This window comes from Giraffa tippelskirchi, chromosome 8, assembly GCF_054371585.1.
Source record: "Giraffa tippelskirchi isolate mGirTip1 chromosome 8, T2T-mGirTip1v1.2.pri, whole genome shotgun sequence".
Classification (NCBI taxonomy): Eukaryota; Metazoa; Chordata; class Mammalia; order Artiodactyla; family Giraffidae; genus Giraffa; species Giraffa tippelskirchi.
In genome coordinates this window covers 27214898-27239061 of record NC_137282.1, presented here as the reverse complement: position 1 = coordinate 27239061, position 24164 = coordinate 27214898, and the positions used below count along the sequence as shown (strand labels likewise).

Genomic DNA, 24164 nt, shown 5'->3' with positions numbered 1-24164 from the left:
AATGTTTCTCCATCTCTCCTGATTCCTTTCCCCTCCCTGTCAAGTTTTATCTGAGATTGAAATATTTACATACCCTTTTTCTTTTTCATGTTAAAATTTCCAAATTTGACCACATCCTACATGGAAAAAAATGTGACTCTAAACTCTTGCTTCTAGGCTGCTCGTGATAAAGAATCCACTGGAAGCTCTGGAGGACAGGTGCTCCTGGTCTAATGTTACACAGCTCTCCTCTCAACTTACCGCCCCAGGAAAGGAATTTGCACCAGAGCAGGAGGGAGCTGAGGAAGTCTGGGCGATCCGCGACGAACCATCTGAAATCATTTTCCCAGGCAGCAGAATAAATACCTAGCCAGACATTACGTTGCTTTTCAGAGAGGTGAGTCCTTTCCTGTTTCCTAACTGCCATCTAGAAAACTCTAAACAAAAATTAAGCTGTTGATGCATGCATGAAACCTTAAAGCAAGAAATAGTTCTTTTTCTAAAGGAAGCCGTTTTTTGGGGGGAGGTGGAGTGGGGGTAGGCCTGGGTGAGTCATTAAATTGTGGTTTTGAAATCAAGGTCAGTTTTCTTTGATGATAAGGTATGTGTAAATCAGAAAGGCTGAGATTACTATAAAAGAAAAAAAATGTGTAGAGGATTGAGTGGTTTAACTGTGCTTACGTTTTTATAACTGCATTCTTTGAAGGCAAATGTCAAGTTCTGCTTAGATTTTGTAGAGAAAACTTTCAGAAAACCTAGCTTACTTGAAGTATTTCTCTCCCTCTGCTTTTCCTGTTACTGTTACTCCTGCTACCCCTGCAAGGATGACATTAAAAACAGCAATGGTGTTAGCGTAAGGGCTGCTAGACTGCAGGGCCCTAGGAGTGCAAACTATGCTTCTGACATCCAGTTCCACACCTGCCATTATTTCCAAGTGTATTATCGTCATGTCTCTCTGATTACTTCTTCCTTTGGGCTCTCATAGCAATTTGTATGTAACACTATTGTATGCTGCTGCTGCTAAGTCGCTTCAGTCGTGTCCGACTCTGTGCGACCCCATAGATGGCAGCCCACCAGGCTCCCCCGTCCCTGGGATTCTCCAGGCAAGAACACTGGAGTGGGTTGCCATTTCCTTCTCCAATGCATGAAAGGGAAAAGGGAAAGTGAAGTCGCTCAGTCGTGTCCGACTCTTGTAACACTATCAAATCACTATTTAACTAGCTATTTATGTGTCTTCCACACACATGATTTTTTTTTTTTTTTATATCAGATAGCACTATTTCAGCAAAATTTTTTGTTTCCAGGGACTGGACTGATGCTTGGTACACGCGTGTATACTAAGTCACGGCGGTCATATCGGACTGCTTGCAACTCTATGGACTGAAGCCTACCAGGCTCCTCTCTCCATGGGATTCTCCAGGCAAGAATGCTGGAGTGGGTTGCCATGCTCTCTAGGATCTTCCTGACCGAGGGATGGAACCCTTACATCTCCTGCTTTGATAGGTGGGTTCTTTACCTCTAGTGCCACCTGGGAAACCCAACTTGGTACATAGTAGGTGTGTAGTAAATTTTTTATTGATTGAATGAAAGTTTTCTAGGCCATGCTCTTTACTTGTAGATAGAGAACCTTAGGGTGTAATTGGATTTAACATTTGATCTTTGGAAAACATTTAGTGAAAGTGTTCCAACACTCTTTAATAGAATAAATTTAGTGTGACATGTAAGAATGTATTTAACCCCGAAATTCTCTTCCTAATCCATGAGAGCTATCACAGCAGGTTGTGTCTAGATGTGCTGTATTGGCTCACTCTGGGTGTGATATCAAATCATTTTCCTCCATTTCTCCCCTTCTCAGATGTTCTATGGAGCCCCTGTCAGAAGTTCAGGGCCAAAGGGAGGGCAGGACACAGTGTTCCACTTCCACAGAGCATCTCCTAATTCGAGCAGAGGCTATGGTCTCTTCATCAGGTCCACAAACCTATACCATTAAATCCTTGCTAGTGATTTTCTCTGTTTGCACTTCTGGCTCTTTAATAAATACAGCACTTCATGTGTGGCTCTGCTTTTTGGAGCTAGCAAGTCTGGGTGAGTTAGGGTTGCTCCTGCCACTGCTGGTAGGCTGACCTCCCAGAGGCAGTCTACTGCTTGCAGAATTAGCCATGTCTGCTTTGCTGAGTCAAGCTGGTGTCAGCCGATGCACTGAAGGCCTGCGTATGTGGCAATTGAGTGCTGCTTACCCACAAACAGACGCATTTATTCTACCAACTTCTGGGAGTGTTGGCAACTGAAGGGTTTGCAAGCCGTTGTTAGAACTGCATCACAGTTGAACTCTTTCATCCACCCAATCCTACTTCTTTCAATTCTCCCCAGGGTATTGGTCCCATAAACTCCCTGAGGGCAAATCTCCATCTCAGATAGGTTTCCCAGAGAACCTCACCTAAGACAGGTAGGAACTCAAACCTACATACCTATTGGGACTTCATGGTGGATGTAGGGAATAAACGTGGGCGAAAGGGAATGAAGTCAGTACCTTATAAACACATGAAAACTAGTTCTGCAGGCTCACGTTCATCTGGGTCCCTGAATTCTCCCAGGCTCCAGTGGGAAAACTCTGACATCAGCTATGATCAAAGTCCTAGCCTTTCACGGGCTGAGAGCCTGTAATCATTACCATAGGGAATGTCCTGAGCTGAGAGTCATCAGGCATTCATAAAAATCCATCTTTAGAAGTCACAATAGGGAAATAAAAAAGCAAAATTCTTAACATCAAGCAAACTTGAGCTCAAATCTTTACTCTTGTAATCATGAGGTCAATAATTCTAGGTTGTTTATTTCACCATTCTAAGTTTCAGTGTATTTGTTAGTTGGTGGTGTTGATGATCATAATAATAATGGGCTTCCCAGGTGGTGCTAATGGTAAAGAATCTGCCTGCGAATGCAGGAGATGTTAAGAGATGTGGGTTTGATCCCTGGTTCGGGAAGATCCTGTGGAGGAGGAAATGGCACTCAACTCCAGTATGCTTGCCTGAAGAATCCCATGGACAGAGGAGTCTGGCAGGCTACAGTCCATGGGGTGGCAGAGTTGGACACGATTGGGCATACTACTACTACTACTACTACTAAAGACCATTTGAAATAATTCTTGTGATGTTTAAAACAGAAAGCTCATGCAAAGTATACAATTCCTGACATACTGAAAGCACATGGGGTTTTTAATTAAGAGATTCTAATTCTAGGTTTGAATGGACTATTTCAGTCAGTTCAGTCGCTCAGTCATGTCAACTGTACTATTTATTCTCTATCTGAATGTACTATTTATTCTCTGTTTAAAGACTTTGTGGGAGGACTTCCCTGGTGGTCCAATGGCTGAGACTTTGTGTCCCCAATGCAGGAAGCCTGGTTTGATCCCTGGTCAGGGAACCAGTCCAACATGCTGCAGCTGAGATCCTGCATGCCACAAATAAGACCTGACACAGCCAAGTTAATTAATTAACTAAATATTTTAAAAAAGACTTTGTAGGATGGGCTTAATAATCATCATCTCAAGATAAAGTTTCGCCACTTTTGTTGTAGAAATCTCTTCTTTACAACAGACCCAGGATCTTCCGCAGCAGTTTCTGTCCCCTTCTGCTTACGGCTATCCATGTTTTATATGAATGTTCTAGCTTATTGTGTATTTTCCTTAACCTAGAGTTATGAAAATTTATTCAAATCCTCAGTGAGTTAACCAAACTTCAAAGAGAATATTTTCATCTCTGTTCAATAGGTTCTCTGTTAAGTAGGGGCGAGGAGAAGCCTTATGCTGAAACCCATGAGAACTAATATTTATCTCAGTCTTTCCTCAACCTTGAATGTTGTGCTACTTCTAAGGCAATCAAAGGTTTCTAAGCAAGTTCATACCCACAACGTTTTAGAACTCTGTAGTTTCCTTTGTGGCATCTTTAGACTGGCCTGAGTACATAGTTTTTGTGCCCATGCAAAGGGCATATGGTTAGATAGCATCACTGACTCCATGGACATGAGTCTGAGCAAGCTCTGGGAGTTGGTGATGGACAGGGAGGCCTGGCGTGCTGCAATCCACAGGGTCGCAAAGAGTCGGACACCACTGAGAGACTGAACTGAACTGAAAGGGCATGTGAGCAACCAGATCCTCGATGGCACATGCTTCTCATTTCATGCGAACCTCCACCCAGTCCTGGGCAGATCCACGGCCCCTGGCATTCCAAGTTAGCAGATGGCACCTGCTTTCTCTTCGCTGTTGGGCAGTAAGTGGTGTGGTCACTACCTTCTCACTGGGGTCACCTTTTCCTGTCAGGACCCCATCCTCTGGTTTCCTCATTCCCTCTTAAAGGGGGGTTCATCTGGGTTTCTTCCTGATATAAGTGTTACAAAGCAGAAGCCGTCAGCTTGGTCTCAAAGCTCTGGGCAGGCCCTTTCCAACCAGCTCAGCTCCACAGACCCGCTGGTGTATGCCATTCCCAGCATACTACTCCTCTTCTTAAAAACACCATATACATGACTTACCAGGAAGTAAAATGACTAATATGTGTGGGAATATTTTTTGAGTGTGATGGCAAATATGAGCGAGAGAAAGGTTAACTATTTACCCTAGACAGAACTCAACTCTGGAGTTCTCCTACTCTTATGTATAGTGGGCAGGTGGAGGTGAGGGAAAGGAAGTGAGGGAGCGGTGACAAGAGAACAAAGCAGGAAACTCCTGCAGGTCTGCCTCCTGCAGGTGCTCGTGACCCAGAGCTGGGCAGCAAACTAGGTCTTCATTCAGACAGACAGGCTGTATCCCGGTTGGTTCTCTGCTCTTGCCCTTTCATTAGGTATGCACGGAGTAAGCTTTTTCTCTGGTGCCCTGGGCATTTAGAAAGCTGGTTCAACCTCCACACCACCCCTCTGCCCTTCCCCCATTTGTTTGTCTTTTTTAATCACGAACTGAAATGTAGAGAGAGATTCCTTGTTTTGGAAGTGAGTTCTCTTCACAAGGTCAGTTTTTGCCCATTACCCACCGAGAGGAGGACAATTTGAGCAAATGATCACCCTTGATTAGAAAAAGAATGAAGCTCGTAATGACAACGGGCAATTTGAGTAATTAAAATTTTAGCAAAACATTGATTTCTTTTAAATTAAAATGTATATATTTTATATATATTCAGATGGCTTTTTGGTTATTCAGTTTTTCTCATTTTAAACCACTTGTGAGCTGACTTTTCCATTTATGCTGGAGGATCTTCGTTATCTCAGAATAATAATTGAGAATGACCCATAAATACTTTAAATTTATGAACCTATCTCATACTAGCTAAACCGCAATTTCTTCAGTGTAATAACTGGGGAAAAACATAGTAGAATTCTAGAGAAAGCAGTTCTTGGCTTACGTTCTTATGTTCAGCAGCCTTATTATTGTTGAGAGTCCCCAAAATTAAAATGCAAAACTAAGCTTCTTGGCTCTGCTCGCTTACTTAACCTTAACAAAATAGAAGGGTCTGTTTCATTAATCAGAAGAACACCAGACATAGTGCATGAATTTTATCTTTCACTTTGTCCTCTGTATTTCAGAATGATGATACTGATAATAAAAGTCCTTGCATTTGCCAGCCAGACAATCATATTCTTTTTGTTTCGATCATGTTCCTTTGTAAAATGAATTTCTCAGACAGACTAAATGCCTTAAGGGGCAAAAATTCCTATGATCCTCTCCCCAGGAAATCTTTAAAAATAGAATAAACTTTCATTTGTCTGGGTGTGGTTTTTTAAGCACAGTATGTCTTTGGCAGAGGGGTAGTTGAGCTGACCTATGGATGTTGCCTGAAGCTGCACGATCACTTAGGTGGAGAATTTTCCCTTAATCCTTCCCAGGTTTAATTTATCACAACAACGCATGTGCTTATAAATGCTGTAAAACAAAAATGGGGTGCAATCTTCTTTTCCATTGTAAAATAATGAAACAGCTTATTTCTCAAATTTGGGAAAGTAAGATTACATCAGGAAAAAGTATGATTTTTTTTCCCTCTTCAAACCTCTCCTGAAAGATAGTGAAATATGATAAATAGCATGCTACTTAAGACAATGTGTTTTTAAACAACTGGACCAAATCAGCAAAATGGAACCATATGCTCCATCAAGACCACCTTCATGTTCCTCACTTGAATCTGACTCTGGGTATCTGGACAGACAGACGGGCCTGATCATGCTCAGGTGTGCTGGTGGGCGCTGACAGAGTGGGTACTGGGTGAGGGCCAGAGAAAGCGATTTCACAGATACGGTTACAACCTGTTATGCTTACATCATCTGTCCTCCTGCTGGCCTCCTAGACACGTTGTGGGCAGCCACAAGTTCCCTGCTGTCCAATCTCCCCTGCTGGGAGTGATTATGCTATGAAAGTTTTCACTTTAGCATAACTCCAAAAGAAAAGAGTAATATCATTTCAGTATGTTGATCGTTAACTCACATATACACGCATACACGGAAGATGACAGTTGGTCAATTTTTAAAAACTATATTTTGTCTATGGGCAAATTCCAAATCACATTTATTCTCATATTTACCAGTTCCTTTTTTTCCTCTCTTTCAAGAGGAAGTCCAAAGCTAGTCTGTTTTTTTAACAGCCACGCTTTTTTAAGGTATTAGTTACATTATATGAAAATGCAGGCATGCATGCAAATTGATTTTTTTTTTTTTAGTGGATTTATAGAACAGTGTAATTATCACTACATCCCAGTTTAAAAATGTCTCTATCACTCCAGTAAGTTCCTACTGCCCATTTGCTGTCAATCTCATCTCCCACCTCTAGCTCAAGGCAAGCACTGATTACTTTCTGCCCCATAGATTCACTTTGGCTATCTATGCCCGTTGGCTATCTATTTTACATATGGTAATGTAAGTTTCCATGTTACTCTTTCCATACATCTCACCCTCTCCTCCCCTCTCCCCATGCCCATAAGTCTGTTCTCTATGTCTGTTTCTCCATTGCTGCCCTGTAAATAAATTCTTCAGTACCATTTTTCTGGATTCCATATATATGTGTTAGAATACGATATTTCTCTTTCTCTTTCTGACTTACTTCACTCTGTATAATAGGTTCTAGGTTCATCCATCGCATTAGAACTTACTCAAATGTGTTCATTTTTATGGCTGAGTAATATTCCATTGTGTATATGTACCACAACTTCTTTATCCATTCACCTGTCAATGGACATCTAGGTTCCTTCCATGTTCTAGTTACTGTAAATAGTGCTGCAGTGAACAATGGGATACATGTGTCTTTTTCAGTTTTGGTTTCTTCAGGGTATATGCCCAGGAGTGGGACTGCTGGATCATACAGTGGTTTTCTTCCTGGTTTTTTAAGGAATCTCCATGCTGTCTTCCATAGGGGCTGTATCAATTTGTATTCCCACCAACAGTGCAAGAGCATTCCCTTTCTCCACACTCTTTCCAGCATTTATTGCTTGTAGACTTGTTGATGATGGCCATTCTGACTGGGAGGCCTGGCATGCTGCAGTCCATGGGGTTACAAAGAGTCAGACACAACTGAGCGACTGAACTGAACTGATTCTGACTGGTGTGAGGTGATATATCATTGTAGTTTTGATTTGCATTTCTCTAATAATGAGCAATGTTGAGCATCTTTTCATGTGTTTGTTAACCATCTGTATGTCTTTGGAGAAATGTCTTAGGTCTTTTCCCCACTTTTTGTTTGTTTTTCCGGTATTGAGTTGAGTTTTTCTGGTATTGGGTTGTTTGTTTCTCTGGTATTGAGTTGTATGAGCTGCTTGTATATTTTGGAAATTAATCCTTTATCAGTTGTTTCATTTGCTGTTATTTTTTCCCATTCTGAGGGTTGTTTTTTCACCTTGCTTATAGTATCCTTTGCTGTGCAAAAGCTTTTTTTTTTTTTTTTTATAAATTTATTTATTTTAGTTGGGGGCTAATTACTTTACAATATTGTAATAGTTTTTGCCATACATTGACATGGATCAGCCATGAGTTTACATGTGCTCCCCTTCCTGGACCCTCCACCCACCTCCCTCCCCATCCCATCCCTCTGGGTCATCCCATTGCCCCGGCCCTGAGCCCTTGTCTCATGCATCGAACATGGAATGGTGTTCTGTTTCACATATGATAATATACATGTTTCAATGCTATTCTCCCAGAACGTCCCACCCTCACCTTCTCCCTCAGAGTCCATAAAATTGTTCTATGCATCTGTGTCTCTTATTCTGTCTCGCATATAGGGTTATCGTTACCATCTTTCAAATTCCATATATATGCATTAGTATACTGTATTGTTGTTTTTCTTTCTGGCTTACTTCACTCTGTATAATGGGCTCCAGTTTCATCCATCTCAGTAGAACCGATTCAAATGTATTTTTTTTAATGGCTGAGTAATATTCCATTGTGTATATGTACCACAGCTTCCTTATCCATTCGTCTGCTGATGGACATCTAGGTTGCTTCCATGTCCTGGCTATTGTAAACAGTGCTGCGATGAACATTGGGGTACACGTGTCTCTTTCAATTCTGGTTTCCTCGGTGTATATGCCCAGCAGTGGGATTGCTGGGTCATATGGCAGTTCTATTCCCAGTTTTTTAAGGAATCTCCACACTGTTCTCCATAGTGGCTGTACTAGTTTGCATTCCCACCAACAGTGTAAGAGGGTTCCCTTTTCTCCACACCCTCTCCAGCATTTATTGCTTGTAGACTTTTGGATAGCAGCCATTCTGACTGGTGTGAAATGATACCTCATTGTGGATTTGATTTGCATTTCTCTAATAATGAGTGATGTTGAGCATCTTTTCATGTGTTTGTTAGCCATCTGTATGTCTTCTTTGGAGAAATGTCTGTTTAGTTCTTTGGCCCATTTTTTGATTGGGTCGTTTATTTTTCTGGAATTCAGCTGCAGAAGTTGCTTGTATGTTTTTGAGATTAATTGTTTGTCTGTTGCTTCATTTGCTATTATTTTCTCCCATTCTGAAGGCTGTCTTTTCACCTTGCTTATAGTTTCCTTTGTTGTGCAAAAGCTTTTAATTTTAATTAGGTCCCATTTGTTTATTTTTGCTTTTATTTCCAATATTCTGGGAGGTGGGTCATGGAGGATCCTGCTGTGATTTATGTCGGAGAGTGTTTTGCCTATGTTTTCCTCTAGGAGTTTTATAGTTTCTGGTCTTACGTTTAGATCTTTAATCCATTTTGAGTTTATTTTTGTGTACGGTGTTAGGAAGTGTTCTAGTTTCATTCTTTTACAAGTGGTTGACCAGTTTTCCCAGCACCACTTGTTAAAGAGATTGTCTTTTCTCCATTGTATATTCTTGCCTCCTTTGTCGAAGATAAGGTGTCCATATGTGCGTGGGTTTATCTCTGGGCTTTCAATTTTGTTCCATTGATCTATATTTCTATCTTTGTGCCAGTGCCATACTGTCTTGATGACTGTGGCTTTGTAGTAGAGCCTGAAGTCAGGCAGGTTGATTCCTCCAGTTCCATTCTTCTTCCTCAAGATTGCTTTGGCTATTTGAGGTTTCTTATATTTCCATACAAATTGTGAGATGATTTGTTCTAGTTCTGTGAAAAATACCATTGGTAGCTTGATAGGGATTGCATTGAATCTATAGATTGCTTTGGGTAGTATACTCATTTTCACTATATTAATTCTTCCAATCCATGAACACGGTATATTTCTCCATCTGTTTGTGTCCTCTTTGATTTCTTTCATCAGTGTTTTATAGTTTTCTATATATAAGTCTTTTGTTTCTTTAGGTAGATATATTCCTAAGTATTTTATTCTTTTTGTTGCAATGGTGAATGGTATTGTTTCCTTAATTTCTCTTTCTGTTTTCTCATTATTGGAGTATAGGAATGCAAGGGATTTCTGTGTGTTAATTTTATATCCTGCAACTTTACTATATTCATTGATCAACTCTAGTAATTTTCTAGTAGAGTCTTTAGGGTTTTCTATGTAGAGGATCATGTCATCTGCAAACAGTGAGAGTTTTACTTCTTCTTTTCCTATCTGTATTCCTTTTATTTCTTTTTCAGCTCTGATTGCTGTGGCCAAAACTTCCAAAACTATGTTGAATAGTAGTGGTGAAAGTGGGCATCCTTGCCTTGTTCCTGACTTTAGGGGAAATGCTTTCAATTTTTCACCATTGAGGATGTTTGCTGTGCAAAAGCTTTTAAGTTTAATCAGGTCCCACTTGTTTACTTTCATTTTTATTTCCATTACTCTAGGAGGTGGGTCATAGAGAATCTTGCTTTGATTTATGTCATCGAGTGTTCTGCCTATGTTTTCCTCTAAGAGTTGTATGGTTTCTGGTCTTACATGGAGGTCTTTAATCCAGTTTGAGTTTATCTTTGTGTGTGGTAGGAAGTGTTCTAATTTCATTCTTTTACATGTATCTGTCCAGTTTTCCCAGCACCATTTATTGAAGAGGCTGTCCTTGCCCCACTGTATATTCTTGCCTCCTTTCTCAAAAATAAAATACCGATAGGTGCATGGGCTTATTTCTGGGCTTTCTATCTTGTCCCATTGGTCTATATTTCTGTTTTTGTGTCAGTACAATACTGTCTCAATGACGGTAACTTTGAAGTATAATCTGAAGTCAGGAAGGTTGGTTACTCCAGTTCTATTCTTCTTTCTCAAGACTGCTTTGGCTATTTGGGGTCTTTTGTGTTTCCATATGAATTGTGAAACTTTTTGTTCTAGTTCTGTGAAAAATCTCGTTGGCAATTTGATAGGGATCACATTGAATCTGTAGATTGTGTTTGGTAGTATAGCCATTTTCACAATACTGATTCTTCCTACCCAGGAACATCAGAGAAGGCAATGGCAACCCACTCCAGTACACTTGCCTGGAAAATCCCATGGACAGAGGAGCCTGGTGGGCTGCAGTCCATGGGGTCGCTAAGAGTAGAACACTACTGAGCAACTTCACTTTCACTTTTCACTTTCATGCATTGGAGAAGGAAATGGCAACCCACTCCAATATTCTTGCCTGGAGAATCCCAGGGATGGGGGAGCCTGGTGGGCTGCTGTCTATGGGATTGCACAGAGTCGGACATGACTGAAGCAACTTAGCAGCAGCAACACCCAGGAACATGGATATCTCTCCATCTGTTTATGTCATCTTTGATTTCTTTCATTAGTGTCTTACAATTTTCTGTGTACAGTTCTTTTGTCTCCTTAGATAAGTTTATTCCTAGATATTTAATTCTTTTTGTTGCAGTGGTGAAGGGGATTGATTTCTCTTTCTGATTTTTCATTGTTAGTATATAGAAATGCAAGTGATTTCTGTGTATTGATTTGTATCCTGCAACTTTTCTAAATCCACTGATTAGCTCTAGTAATTTTCTGATACTACCTTTAAGGTTTTCTATGTACAGTATCATGTCATCTGCAAACAGTGAGAGCTTTACTTCTTCTTTTCCAATCTGGATTCCTTTTATTTCTTTTTCTCTTCTGATTGCTGTAGCTAGGACTTCAGAACTATGTTGAATAACAGTGGTGAAAGTGGACACCTTTGTCTTGTTCCTGATCTTAGGGGGGATGCTTTCATTTTTTCACCATTGAGAATAATGTTTGCCATAGGCTTATCATATATGACCTTTACTATGTTGAGGTAGGTTCCTTCTATGCCCATTTTTTGAAGAGTTTTAATCATAAATGGGTGCTGAATTTTGTCAAAGGATTTTTCTGCATCTATTGAGATGATCATATGGTTTTTATCTTTCAGTTTGTTAATATGATATATCACATTGGTTGATTTGCATATATTGAAGAATCCTTGCGTCCCTGGAATAAACTCAGCTTGATCATGGTGTGTGAGCTTTTTGATGTGTTGCTGAATTCTGTTTTTTAAAATTTTGAGGATTTTTGCATTCTGTGTTCATCAGTGATATTGGCCTGTAGTTTTCTTGTTTTGTGTTGTCTTTGTCTGGTTTTAGTATCAGGGTGATGGTGGCCTCATAGAATGAGTTTGGGAGTATTCCTTCCTCTACAATTTTTTGAAAGAATTTTAGAAGGATAGGCGTTAGCTCTTCTCTAATGTTTGATGGAGTTCTCCTGTGAAGCCATCTGGTCCTGGGCTTTTGTTTTTTGGGAGATTTTTGATTACAGCCTCAATTTCAGTGCTTGTGATTGGATTGTTCATAATTTCTATTTCTTCCTGTTTCAGTCTTGGAAGATTGAACTTTTCTAAGAATCTGTCCATTTCTTCCAGGTTATCTATTTTATTGCCACAGAGTTGTTCATAATAGTCTTATAATCCTTTGTGCATTTTCTGTTGTAACCTCTCCTTTTTCATTTCTAATTTTGTTGATTTGATTCTTCTCTCACTTTGTTTTTGATGAGTCTGGCTAAAGGTTTGTCTATTTTGTTTATATTCTCAAAGAACCAGCTTTTAGTTTTATTAATCTTTACTATTGTTTCTTTCATTTCTTTTTCATTTATTTCTGCTCAGTTCCTTCTACTAATTTTGGGGGTTTTTTGTTCTTCTTTATCCAGTTGTTTTAGATGTAAAGTTGGCTTGTCTATTTGATGTTTTTCTTGTTTCTTGAGGTAGGATTGTATTGCTATAAACTTCCCTCTTTAGAACTGCTTTTGCCGCATCCCATAGGTTTTGAATTGTGTTTTCATTGTCATTTGTTTCTAGAAATTTTTTGATTTCCCTTTTGCTTTCTTCAGTAACCTCACTTTTCCTCTTGATAAGGGTGAAAGAGGAGAGTGAAAAAGCTGGCTTAAAACTCAGCATTAAAAAAACTAAGATCCTGGCATCTTGTCCCCTCACTTCGTGGCAAATAGAAGGAGAAAAAGTGGAAACAGTGACAGATGTAATTTTCTTGGGCTCCAAAATCACTGCTGAAAATTTAAAAGACACTTGCTTGTTGGAAGAAAGGCTGTGACATTCTAGGCTGTATTAAAAAGCAGAGTCATCACTTTGTGGGTGGTATAGGTCCGTATAGTCAAAGCTATGGTTTTTCCAGTAGTCACGTATGGATGTGAGAATTAGATCGTAGAGAAGGCTAAGTACCAAAGAATTGATGCTTTTGAATTGTGGTGCTAGAGAATACTCCTTGAAGAGTCCCTTAGACTTCAAGAGATCAAACCAGTCAGTCCTAAAGGAAATCAACCCTGAATATTCATTGGAAGGACTGATGATGAAGCTCTAATACTTTGGCCATCTGATGTGAAGAGTTGACTAATTGGAAAAGATCCTGATGATGGGAAAGATTGAAGGCAAAAGAAGAAAGGGGTGGCAGAGGATGAGGTGGTTAGATGGCATCACTGACTCAATGGACATGAGTTTGAGCCAGCTCTGGGAGATGGTGAAGGACAGGAAAGCCTGGTGTGCTGCAATCCATGGGGCTGCAAAGAGTCAGACATGACTGAGCGACTGAACAACAACAAAGAAATTTATAGATATCATATAAGAGAATACAACACCATTTTTGAAATGCTTCTTCTACTTAGCATATTGTTTTTGAGGTTTACCTGTAGTGTTTTACCAGTAGCTTGTGTTTTTTTAATTATTATTATTGGTGAATACTATTCCAGTGTATGGGTATACCACATTTTTTTTTTCAATCAGCTTACCACTTGATAGACATTCAAATTGTTCACAATTTGGGACTATTGTGAATGTGCTGCTGTGAGCATTACAGATACAATCTTTGCATGAATGTCATTTTTCATCTGGATGAATGGCCAATATTCATTGGATGGATAGCCAATAAAGGAATTTTTGTGCCATAAGTTTGCATTTAACCTTTTTTTAAGAAAGATAAATAGTTTTCCCAAGTGATTGCATTATTTTTCATTTGCTTCAGCAATGGACAGGGGGATCCAAATTTTCATCATCAGTACTTTTTATTGTCTGAATTTTTATTATGGCCATTCTAGGGTGTGTGAAGTGGCATCTGTGATTTTGATTTGCATTTATCTAGTGATTTATGATGTTGAGCATCTTTTCAAATGCTTGTTGGTCATTTAAATGTATTTTTTGGACAAATGTCTGTTTAGATCCTTTCCTTATTTTTCAACTGGAGGTTTTTTATTATTGAGATGTAGAAGCTCTTTATAGATTCAGGATACAAGTCCTTTCTGAGATATATGATTTGCAATATTTTCTGTCAATCTGTGACTTGTATTTATTTATTTATTTATTTATTTTAAATTAGTTTATCTATTTTTTAACTTTACAATATTGTATTTGTTTTGCCATACATTGGCATGAATCCACTATGGGTATACATGTGTTCCCCTTCCAGAACCACCATCCCTCCAGGTCATCCCAGTGCACCAGCCCCGAGCACCCTGTATCATGCATTGAACCTGGACTGGTGATTCGTTTCACATACGATAATTTACATGCTTCAATGCCATTCTCCCATATCATCCCACCCTTGCCCTCTCCCATAGAGTCCATAATACTGTTCTATATATCTGTGTGTGACTTGTATTTAATTTTAAAATTGAGAAAACAAAAGTTTTGAAATTTTGATGAAGTCCTATTCATCAATCTTTCTTTTATATATAATAATTTTAGTGTCATATCTAATAAATCTTTGCCTAACCTATTTCAAAAATGCTTTTCTCTCATGTTTTCATTAGAATTCTTAAAATTTTTTCTTTTACATCTAGTTCTATGATCCATTTTAAGTTGATTTTTGTGTGTGGCTTCTCATAAAGAGCTAAGATAATGATTTCTATTGCTATTTTTTTACATATGGATATCCAATTATATCAGCACCATTTGTTGGAAAAAAAAAAAATATCCTTTCCCCCTAAATTTCTTTGGCTCTTTGTCAAAAATCAATTGACCATAAATATAAGGGTTTATTTCTGAACTTTCTATTCTGTTCCATTGATCTATGTGTCAATCCTTATGCTAATCACACTGCCTTGATTATTGTAGCTTTATAGGAAGTTTTGAGATTGAATAAAGTCCTCCTACTTTGCTCTTTTTTTCTAACTGGAGCCAAATCTTATCTTAGTAATACTCCTTCCACTATAGGAAATAGTTTAATTTCTAGTCCTAAAAGAATTATAAAAAATCATGAAAAAGTGCTTTCGTGTAAATTGGTCTTTGCAACATAACAAGCTACCTCAAAACTAGTGGCTTAAAAAACAACCGTTTGTTTGGCTTACAATTCTGAGTCAGCAGTCTGAGATGTGCTTAACAGAACAGTTTTTCCCTGATCTCGGTCATGTGTCTGTGGTCAGCTGCCAGTCACCGTGACTGTTCTGCTTCTGGAGGTTAACTGGGTGTCAGCTGGGGAAGTGTGGGTAACTGGGCCATGTGTTTCTCATCATACCTCTGACTACACTGAGCTTGTTCCCATGGCAGCAGGATACCCACAACAGCAAGAGGAAAGACTTCTGAAATCTCTGTTCATATCACTTTTGCTAATGTCTCATTAGTTAAGCAAGTGACAAAGCCAAGGCCAACATCCTCTGTGAGGGATCTACCAAAGGAGAATAGATTATATAGGAACTAATTGAAGGCATTACTGGGGTCCATCCACCACAGTTTTTAGCAACCTGGAGGAATTAAATGCTTTGAACGTGAAGAGAATCACATTTCTGGATATACCAAACCAGTTATTTCAAAGCAACCATTTTTTGTCACCGGAACTGACTCTAACACAGATTCCTAATCCATTGAGACCCACATATCATCTGGTAGCTAATCCTAGAGAAGAATACAGAGAAATAAAATGGTTCCTTATAATTTTCCTTCAGATCACAAAGCTTTGAGGAAACGCAAAGAAACAAAAATATTTCCTCAATAAGAACAATTAGGGATTTCCAATTCCGTTCTTTCCTAACTTAATGTGATTTACTTTTAGAGCTATGCAGTTTCAAGAGATCCTAGTGGTCACTGTTGAGGCCTCCCTTGTGGCTCTGGCGGTAAAGAATCTGCTGCAATGTGGGAGACCTGGATTCGACCCCTGGGTTGGGAAGATCCCCTGAAGGAGGATGTAGCAACCCACTCCAGCATTTTTGCCTGGAGAATTCCATGGACAGAGGAGCCTGGTGTGCTACAGTCCATGGGGGCGCAAAGAGTCGGACATGACTGAGTGACTAAGCACAGCACAGTGGTCATTGTTTCTCAGTTGCTAAGTCGTGTCTGACTCTTTGTGATGCCATGGACCGCAGCATGCCAGGCTCCCCATCCTTAACTACCTCCTGGAGTTTGCTCAGATTCATGTCCATTGAGTGGGTGATGCCATCCAGCCATCTCATCTTCTGTCATCCCTTTCCCCTCCTGCCTTCAATCTTTCCCAGCATCAGGGTCTTTTCCAATGAGCCAGCTCTTTGCATCAGGGGGCCTAGTGGTCATATAGACCCAAACCCGAAGGTTGTACCTTACAGCTCCATCAACAAGATAGACATCCTGACATTAGAATCCACTACTTTTGCATAAATAACCAAGTCATGCAATGTTTTCCTATACTTTTCTGGGAAACAGTTACAAGCAGCTATCAGTATTTTGTGGGAAGACAGAGCTTTATTTCCAAATTCACATTAGGCTAAATTAATTCATTATTGTTTTTTTCATTATATGCTGTGGATCAACCATTGGCTTTAGAATTTCTGCTGACACTGCTTTTATGAAAAGACTTGAAATGTTTTAGCAAAGGGGAGACTTGAAAGCAGATGAGAGGAAGGAAACTGAGTAGTTTGGACATAGCCCATCAAGTAGAGCTGTGTGGCTTCAGTGAGTAGTTTTATTATGTTAGGAACAGTAGTTATGGATTAAATATACTCTTTGAGCCAACCAGGAAAACCAACTAGCAATGGCGTTTATACTGGAAAAAAATAATTGAGCAAATAGTTTTACAAAACCGATCCATTTGTAAATTAAGGTCAACCTGAGGTGTGTTTATTTCAGAATATATAGATAACAGCTGGATTTATATGAGACGTTGGATAGACTTATTAGCTAATCTAACCAATTAATTCAATTCCACATGGGCAACTCAAACATGGCTCCTTGATTTCATTTTTATCTGACAAGTTTGTTGATTAAAACGATTACTTAAGTGTATTATGTTGGGATTGTCAATATGGAATTGGACCAAAACATTTAAGCTGTTACAAGGTTAGATCACTCAAGGTGCTTAGTGAGAGACTAGTTTCTTAGTGTTGATGGTCATGGCTATCATTATGTAAAGGAGTTTATGAAGAATGTGGTCCACTGGAGAAGAGAATGGCACACCACTTCAGTATGCTTGCCTTGAGAACCCCATGAACAGTATGAAAAGACCACTGAAAGATGAACTCCCCAGGTCAGTAGGTGCCCAATATGCTACTGGAAATCAGTGGAGAAACAACTTCAGAAAGAATGAAGGGATGGAGCCAAAGCAAAAACAACACCCAGTTGTGGATATGACTGGTGATAGAAGCAAGGTCTGATGCTATAAGAGCAATATTGCATAGGAACCTGGAATGTTAGGTCCATGAATCAAGGCAAACTGGAAGTGGACGAACAGGAGATGGCAAGAGTGAACGTCGACACTCTAGGAATTGGTGAACTAAGATGGACTGGAATGGGAGAATTTAACTCATATGACCATTATATCTACTATTGTGGCCAGGAATCCCTTAGAAGAAATGGAGTAGCCATCATGGTCAACAAAAGAGTCCGAAATGCAGTACTTGGATGCAATCTCAAAAGTGACAGAATGATCTCTGTTCTTTTCCAAGGCAAACCATTCAATATCACAGTAACCCAAGCCTATGCCCCAACCAGTAACGCTGAAGAAGCTGACATTGAACGGTTCTATGAAGACCTACAAGAACTTTTAGAACTAACACCCAAAAAAGATGTCCTTTTCATTATAAGGGACTGGAATGCAAAAGTAGGAAGTCAGGAAACACCTGGAGTAACAGGCAAATTTGGCCTTGGAGTACAGAATGAAGAAGGGCAAAGGCTAATAGAGTTCTGCTAAGAGAACGCACTGGTCATAGCAAACACCCTCTTCCAACAACACAAGAGAAGACTCTACACGTGGACATCACCAGATGGTCAACACCGAAATCAGATTGATTATATTCTTTGCAGCCAAAGTAGGAGAAGCTCTATACAGTCAGCAAAAACAAGACCGGGAGCTGACTGTGGCTCAGAGCATGAACTCCTTATTGCCAAATTCAGACGTAAATTGAAGAAAGTGGGGAAAACCACTAGACCATTCAGGTATGACCTAAATCAATATCCCTTATGAGTATACAGTGGAAGTGACAAATAGATTCAAGGGACTAGATCTGATAGAGTGCCTGATGAACTATGGACAGAGGTTTGTGACATTGTACAGTAGACAGGAATCAAGACCATCCCCAAGAAAAAGAAATGCAAAAAAGCAAAATGGCTGTCTGAGGAGGCCTTACAAATAGCTGTGAAAAGACAGCAAGTGAAAAGCAAAGGAGAAAAGGAAAGATATTCCCATTTGAATGCAGAATTCCAAAGAATAGCAAGGAGAGATAAGAAAGCCTTCCTCAGCAATCAGTGCAAAGAAATAGAGGAAAACAATAGAGTGGGAAAGACTAGAGATCTCTTCAAGAAAATTAGAAATACCAAAGGAACATTTCATGCAAAGATGGGCTCAATAAAGGACAGAAATGGTATGGACCTGACAAAAGCAGAAGATATAAAGAAGAGGTGGCAAGAATACACAGAAGAACTGTACAAAAAAGATCTTCATGACCTAGTTAATCATGATGGTGTGATCACTCACCTAGAGCCAGACATCCTGGAATGTGAAGTTAAGTGGGCCTTAGGAAGCATCATTACGAACAAAGCTGGTGGAGGTAATGGAATTCCAGTTGAGCTATTTCAAATCCTCAAAGATGATGCTGTGAAAGTGCTTCACTCAATATGCCAGCAAATTTGGAAAACTCAGCAGTGGCCACAGGACTGGAAAAGATCAGTTTTCATTCCAATCCCAAAGAAAGGAAATGCCAAAGAATGCTCAAACTACTGCACAATTGCACTCATCTCACACACTAGCAAAGTAATGCTCCAAATTTTCCAAGCCAGGCTTCAGCAATACGTGAACCATGAACTTCCAGATGTTCAAGCTGGTTTTAGAAAAGGCAGAGGAACCAGAGATCAAATTGCCAACATCCGCTGGATCATTGAAAAAGCAAGAGAGTTCCAGAAAAACATCTATTTCTGCTTTATTGACTATGCCAAAGCTTTTGACTGTGTGGATCACAACAAACTATGGAATATTTTGAAAGAGATGGGAATACCAGACCACCTGACCTGCCTCTTGAGAAACCTGTATGCAGGTCAGGAAGCAACAGTTAGAACTGGACATGGAACAACAGACTGGTTCCAAATAGGAAAAGGAGTACGTCAAGGCTGTATATTGTCACCCTGCTTATTTAACTGATATGCAGTGTATATCCTGAGAAATGCTGGGCTGGAAGAAACACAAGCTGGAATCAAGATTGCCAGGAGAAATATCAGTAACCTCAGATATGCAAATGACACCACCCTAATGGCAGAAAGTAAGAAGAGCTAAAGAGCCTCTTGATGAAAGTGAAAGAGGAGAGTGAAAAAGTTGGCTTTAAGCTCAACATTCAGAAAACTAAGATCATGGCATCCGCTCCCATCACTTCATGGGAAATAGATGGGGAAACAGTGGAAACAGTGTCAGACTTTATTTTGGGGGACTCCAAAATCACTGCTGATGGTGATTGCAGCCATGAAATTAAAAGACGCTTACTCCTTGGAAGGAAAGTTATGACCAACCTAGATAGCATATTAAAAAGCAGAGACATTACTTTGCCAACGAAGGTCCGTCTAGTCAAGGCTATGGTTTTTCCAGTGGGCATGTATGGATGTGAGAGTTGGACTATAAAGAAAGCTGAGCGCTGAAGAACTGATGCTTTTGAACTGTGGTATTGGAGAAGACTCTTGAGAGTCCCTTGGACTGCAAGGAGATCCCACCAGTCCATCCTAAAGGAGATCAGTCCTGAGTGTTCATTGGAAGGACTGATGTTGAAGCTGAAACTCCAATCCTTTGGCCACCTCATGGCAAGAGCTGACTCATTTGAAAAGACCCTGATGCTGGGAAAGATTGAGGGCAGGAGGAGAAGGAGATGGCACAGAATGAGATGGCTGTATGGCATCACCGGTTCAATGGACATGAGTTTGGGTAAACTCTGGGAGTTGGTGATGGACAGGGAGGCCTGGTGTGCTGTAGTTCATGGAGTGGCAAAGAGTTGGACATGACTGAGGACTGAACTGAACTGATGAAGAAATGGAGGCCTCCCCTTGGTCAGAGTTAGGCATTGTTGCTGCCGTCTACAGTGGTGATCGATTAAATCACCTGCAGACTTCAGGCTCTGTTTAAATATGTGGATGAAGCAAGAAAGATGATGCCTGTCAGAGATGAGTGCCTTCATTAATTAAATTAGCAGGACATTTTACCAGGTCTAATTAGTAGAAAATAAGCCACAGAAATGTAGTGATTAAAGCATGCTAATCTGATTAGCATCACAGTATTGTTACAGGATACTTGATAATAAAGAATCACCAGACTAAGCCTGGAAAGACGCAGGGACCTGTTTGAAAGTAGAGTGTGTATATGTTCAGTCGCTTCAGTCAAGTCCTACTCTTTGCGACCCTGTGGACTGTAGCTTGCCACGTTCCTCTGTCCATGGGATTCTCCAACCAAGAATACTGGAGTGTGTTGCCACACCCTTCTCCAGGGGATCTTCCCGACCCATGCATCAAACCAGTGTCTCCTGCACTGCAGGCAGATTCTTTACTGCTGAGCCACCCAGGAAGCCCCCTGAAAGAAGAGGAGAGACGCAAATGATACCTAAGCCTGGAGCTGCTGTTGGATTGCCAGAATGTTTGACAGAGTATGCCTGAAAAACAGCCCCCAAATCATGAGATATTGTTGAATTGATAAAAAGCCTTCTTTCAAGAAGGAGGGCTATAAAATACAGGACCATCTGCAACAAAAGGAGCTAAATGTTAAGTTCAGTGCTTTCACTAGCTGAGCAAGATTTTAGCCAGTAGAGGCTGATCCTCTCAAAATTTCAAATTTATGCAGTCTGTAGAGTAGAAAGCTTATGAGCTGCCTGTGCTTTCTTTATCCAAACCTACACAATGAAGGCAGTGTCCATTGGCGACATTTAGACAAAAGGTATCCAAGAATATTGTGGTTTGGGAGAAATGCAGTTTTGTTCAATTCAGTGCAATACAAATCATACCATTAAATTATCATGTGCATTCTCTCCAGTGTTCTGTTTCTTGGTCTCACTTTGTATAGAACCAATTTTAGTTTATGGATGTAGATAGATGGAAACTGTCCATTTTCTTTCCACCAGTTTCCAGTCCTCCCTCTCCCCCCATTTTCTGGTTTGTAAAGATTCCAATCACCTCAAAAACTGAATGCTGTACCAGGTCATCTGTCTCCAGTATTTTCTACATGTATATACCGTGCATTGTTTACGAGGCTTTCGTAATATTTAGATAACCATAAACCAGCAGAAACCATAACAAAGGTTGACTATTAAAACAAATCATAACTGAAGTTTTTAGAAGGTATTCAATTATAAATTAAATAAAAAATGGTATAGTTTATATTGACTTAGTCTTCTAATATCTGGCATCGACTATTTTAAATTTTTATTTTCAGTGTGGGCTTATTATAAGAATAGATTTTCCTTCAGTTTGGCAAATGCTGAGACATAAGAAAATCATTTTAAGGGGCCAGTATTATAACAGAAGGTTATGGCTATTTCAAATCAAATCATTTTTAAAAAAATGGACATTTTATTGTCAAGTCAATGTCATAGATTTCAGCCACACTTGTGTCACCCTGCCTATTGAAATGATTTAGTTCAAAATAAAACAACATATTCAGTATAGATTTTTTATTAAAAATTTCTACTAAGAGAGAAGAATTGTTTTTGGTGCTCAGGGCTAGAAAACAAAATGATGCAGTGAAAAATTTCTGAGATAGTCTCTAGTTAAGTTTATTAATCTAATTCCTTCTGTGTATTTAATTCGTTAATTATTATTCACCATATATAATTTATAGGTCTTACAAACTATGATGTGAAATTCGATTTCAATTGAACTATTACGTGTTTGGCAAAGGAAATATATATATTTTTAGCCAATGAATATTTGTTGAGAACCCCATGAGATGCATTATTCTGTCCTGTGCATTTCGTATCTTTTTCCAGGAATATGTATGATCTGGTGAATAGATAGGGTACTTGTCTTAGATTTTTAATGAAGCTACGCTGATGTGTGTTCCATGCAGACACTTAACGATACAAACAGCAACCGGGTAGAACACTGACTCTTTCAGCTCAAAGTCTGTTCTTCCTTCTCTCCTTCCTTTCCTGTCTGGAAGCTTTTAGACAGGGCTGATCAAGGCGCGCACCTGTAAGTGGGAAGGGCTGTGACACAGTAAATGTGTTACTGCTTGAGCAAGTTGCAGATGGTATCTGTGCCCTTGGAGGTGAAGTTTTAAAACTTAGTTAGTTGAGTGGGTTTCTGCACAGAAAGTGGTAGGTGGGAGCTTGTGGAAAACCCAGTGAGGGGTGTTGGAGTCAGAGCAAGTGAAGAAGGTCTCCTTGAAAGGAGGCAGAGGTTTTGGTAGTGATGGGTGTAGAAGGGCAATTGGAGGAAAAGGAGAAAGTCCGTGTGAGGAGTATCGGGGAGCGTAAGTCCAGTTTATCAGTTTTTCTGTTATAGATCACAGCTTTAGTGTTCCATCTAAAAAAAGTCTTTTGCCTAATCCAGTTTCAAAAATATCTTCTCTCATGTTTACATTAGAATATTTATAGTTTTATATCTTACATTCAGGTCATGATCCATCTGGAGTTGTTTTTTGTGTGTGAGGTGTTATAAAGAGCTAAGATAGTGATTACTATCGTGATTTTTTTGCATGGATATCCAATTTTTCCAGCACCATTTGCTGAAAAGAATTATCCTCTCCCCACTGAATTTCTCTGGCTCTTTTTCAAAAGTAAATTCACGATATACATATCGACCTAAAGGTTTATTTCTGAACTTTCTATTCTGTCCCATTGATCTATATGTCAATCTCTATGCTTGTCACACTGCTTTGATTTCTGTGGCTTTATTGTAAGTTTTAAAATTGAGGGGTGAAAGTCCTCCTACTTTTGGGGGAGAAGTCGTGCTTCAGAGGGCACAAGGGGCATGTGGGTAGTCTGACAAGAAGCATCAGAGCCCAAAAGAGAGGAGGAGCTTGCCTCTCTGTGGGTGTTGGTGGTGAAACCCACCACGGGTCATGAAGGCTGAGATCCAGGTGATGAGAGCACCCTGGTGGGAGACAGAGGTAATGACAGCAACATCCATGCATAAGTGTTGGAGCCCAAGCCGTGTGTGCAGGGCACCTGTGCAGGCATTGGGGGTGAGGTGGTGAATAGGACATCTGCAGGAAGATTGGTGATAGAGATGGTTTGATGAGGAATTGGTTACCTTCTGGGGGACTGAGTGAATAAATAAGTATAGTAAAGATAGAAACAGGTTTCTCACTGTAGGAAATAAGGAAAAGGAGAACACTGGCATAAGCTCTGTGGTGTTAGTTTGGAACTGAGGGATGGGTTTGCACTCATGGTTTTCAATATATAGATACTAGATAGATAGATAGATGTGCATGTGTGTACGAAGCTGACGCTCCAGTGTTTTGGTCATCTGATGTGAACAGATGACTCATTGGAAAATTCCCCGATGCTGGGAAAGATTGAGGGCAGAAGGAGAAGAGGGTGTCAGGGGATGAGATAGCTGGACAGCATCACCAATGTAATGAACATGAACTTGGGCAAACTTCAGGAGATGATGAGGGACAGGGAGGCCTGGCGTGCTTCAGTCCATGGGGTCACAAAGAGTCAGACACAACTGGGTGACTGAACAACAACAACAAATAACATAATGTATAGTATGTGCATGTACATACATGCATATATTAACTAGCTCTGTCCAATGAGAGGACTTAAGAACAGTGACACACCAGTGCCATCCTGATGTTGCCATGTAAAATCCATGCTCCAGTAAAAGAACCAGGATTCCTCAGAAAAATGGCTGATCTAGGGTGGGATTAGGGAAGTTTTAAAATAAATGTAAGGCATCTCATTATACTGGAAAATAAGAAAATACTCAAAGAACAATCAGGACATTTCAAA

The 24164-nt window shown here is 39.8% G+C and overlaps 1 long non-coding RNA gene across 1 annotated transcript in view; it reads left to right on the top strand.

Moving 5' to 3' along the window:
- The first annotated feature begins 280 nt into the window (after positions 1-280).
- LOC145518098 (uncharacterized) overlaps positions 281-24164 on the top strand; it is a 72253-nt gene continuing 48369 nt past the window's right edge. The window contains exons 1-2 of the long non-coding RNA XR_014062611.1: positions 281-376; positions 1284-1482. This is a non-coding gene — a long non-coding RNA (uncharacterized LOC145518098). The remainder of the gene's footprint in view (positions 377-1283; positions 1483-24164) is intronic.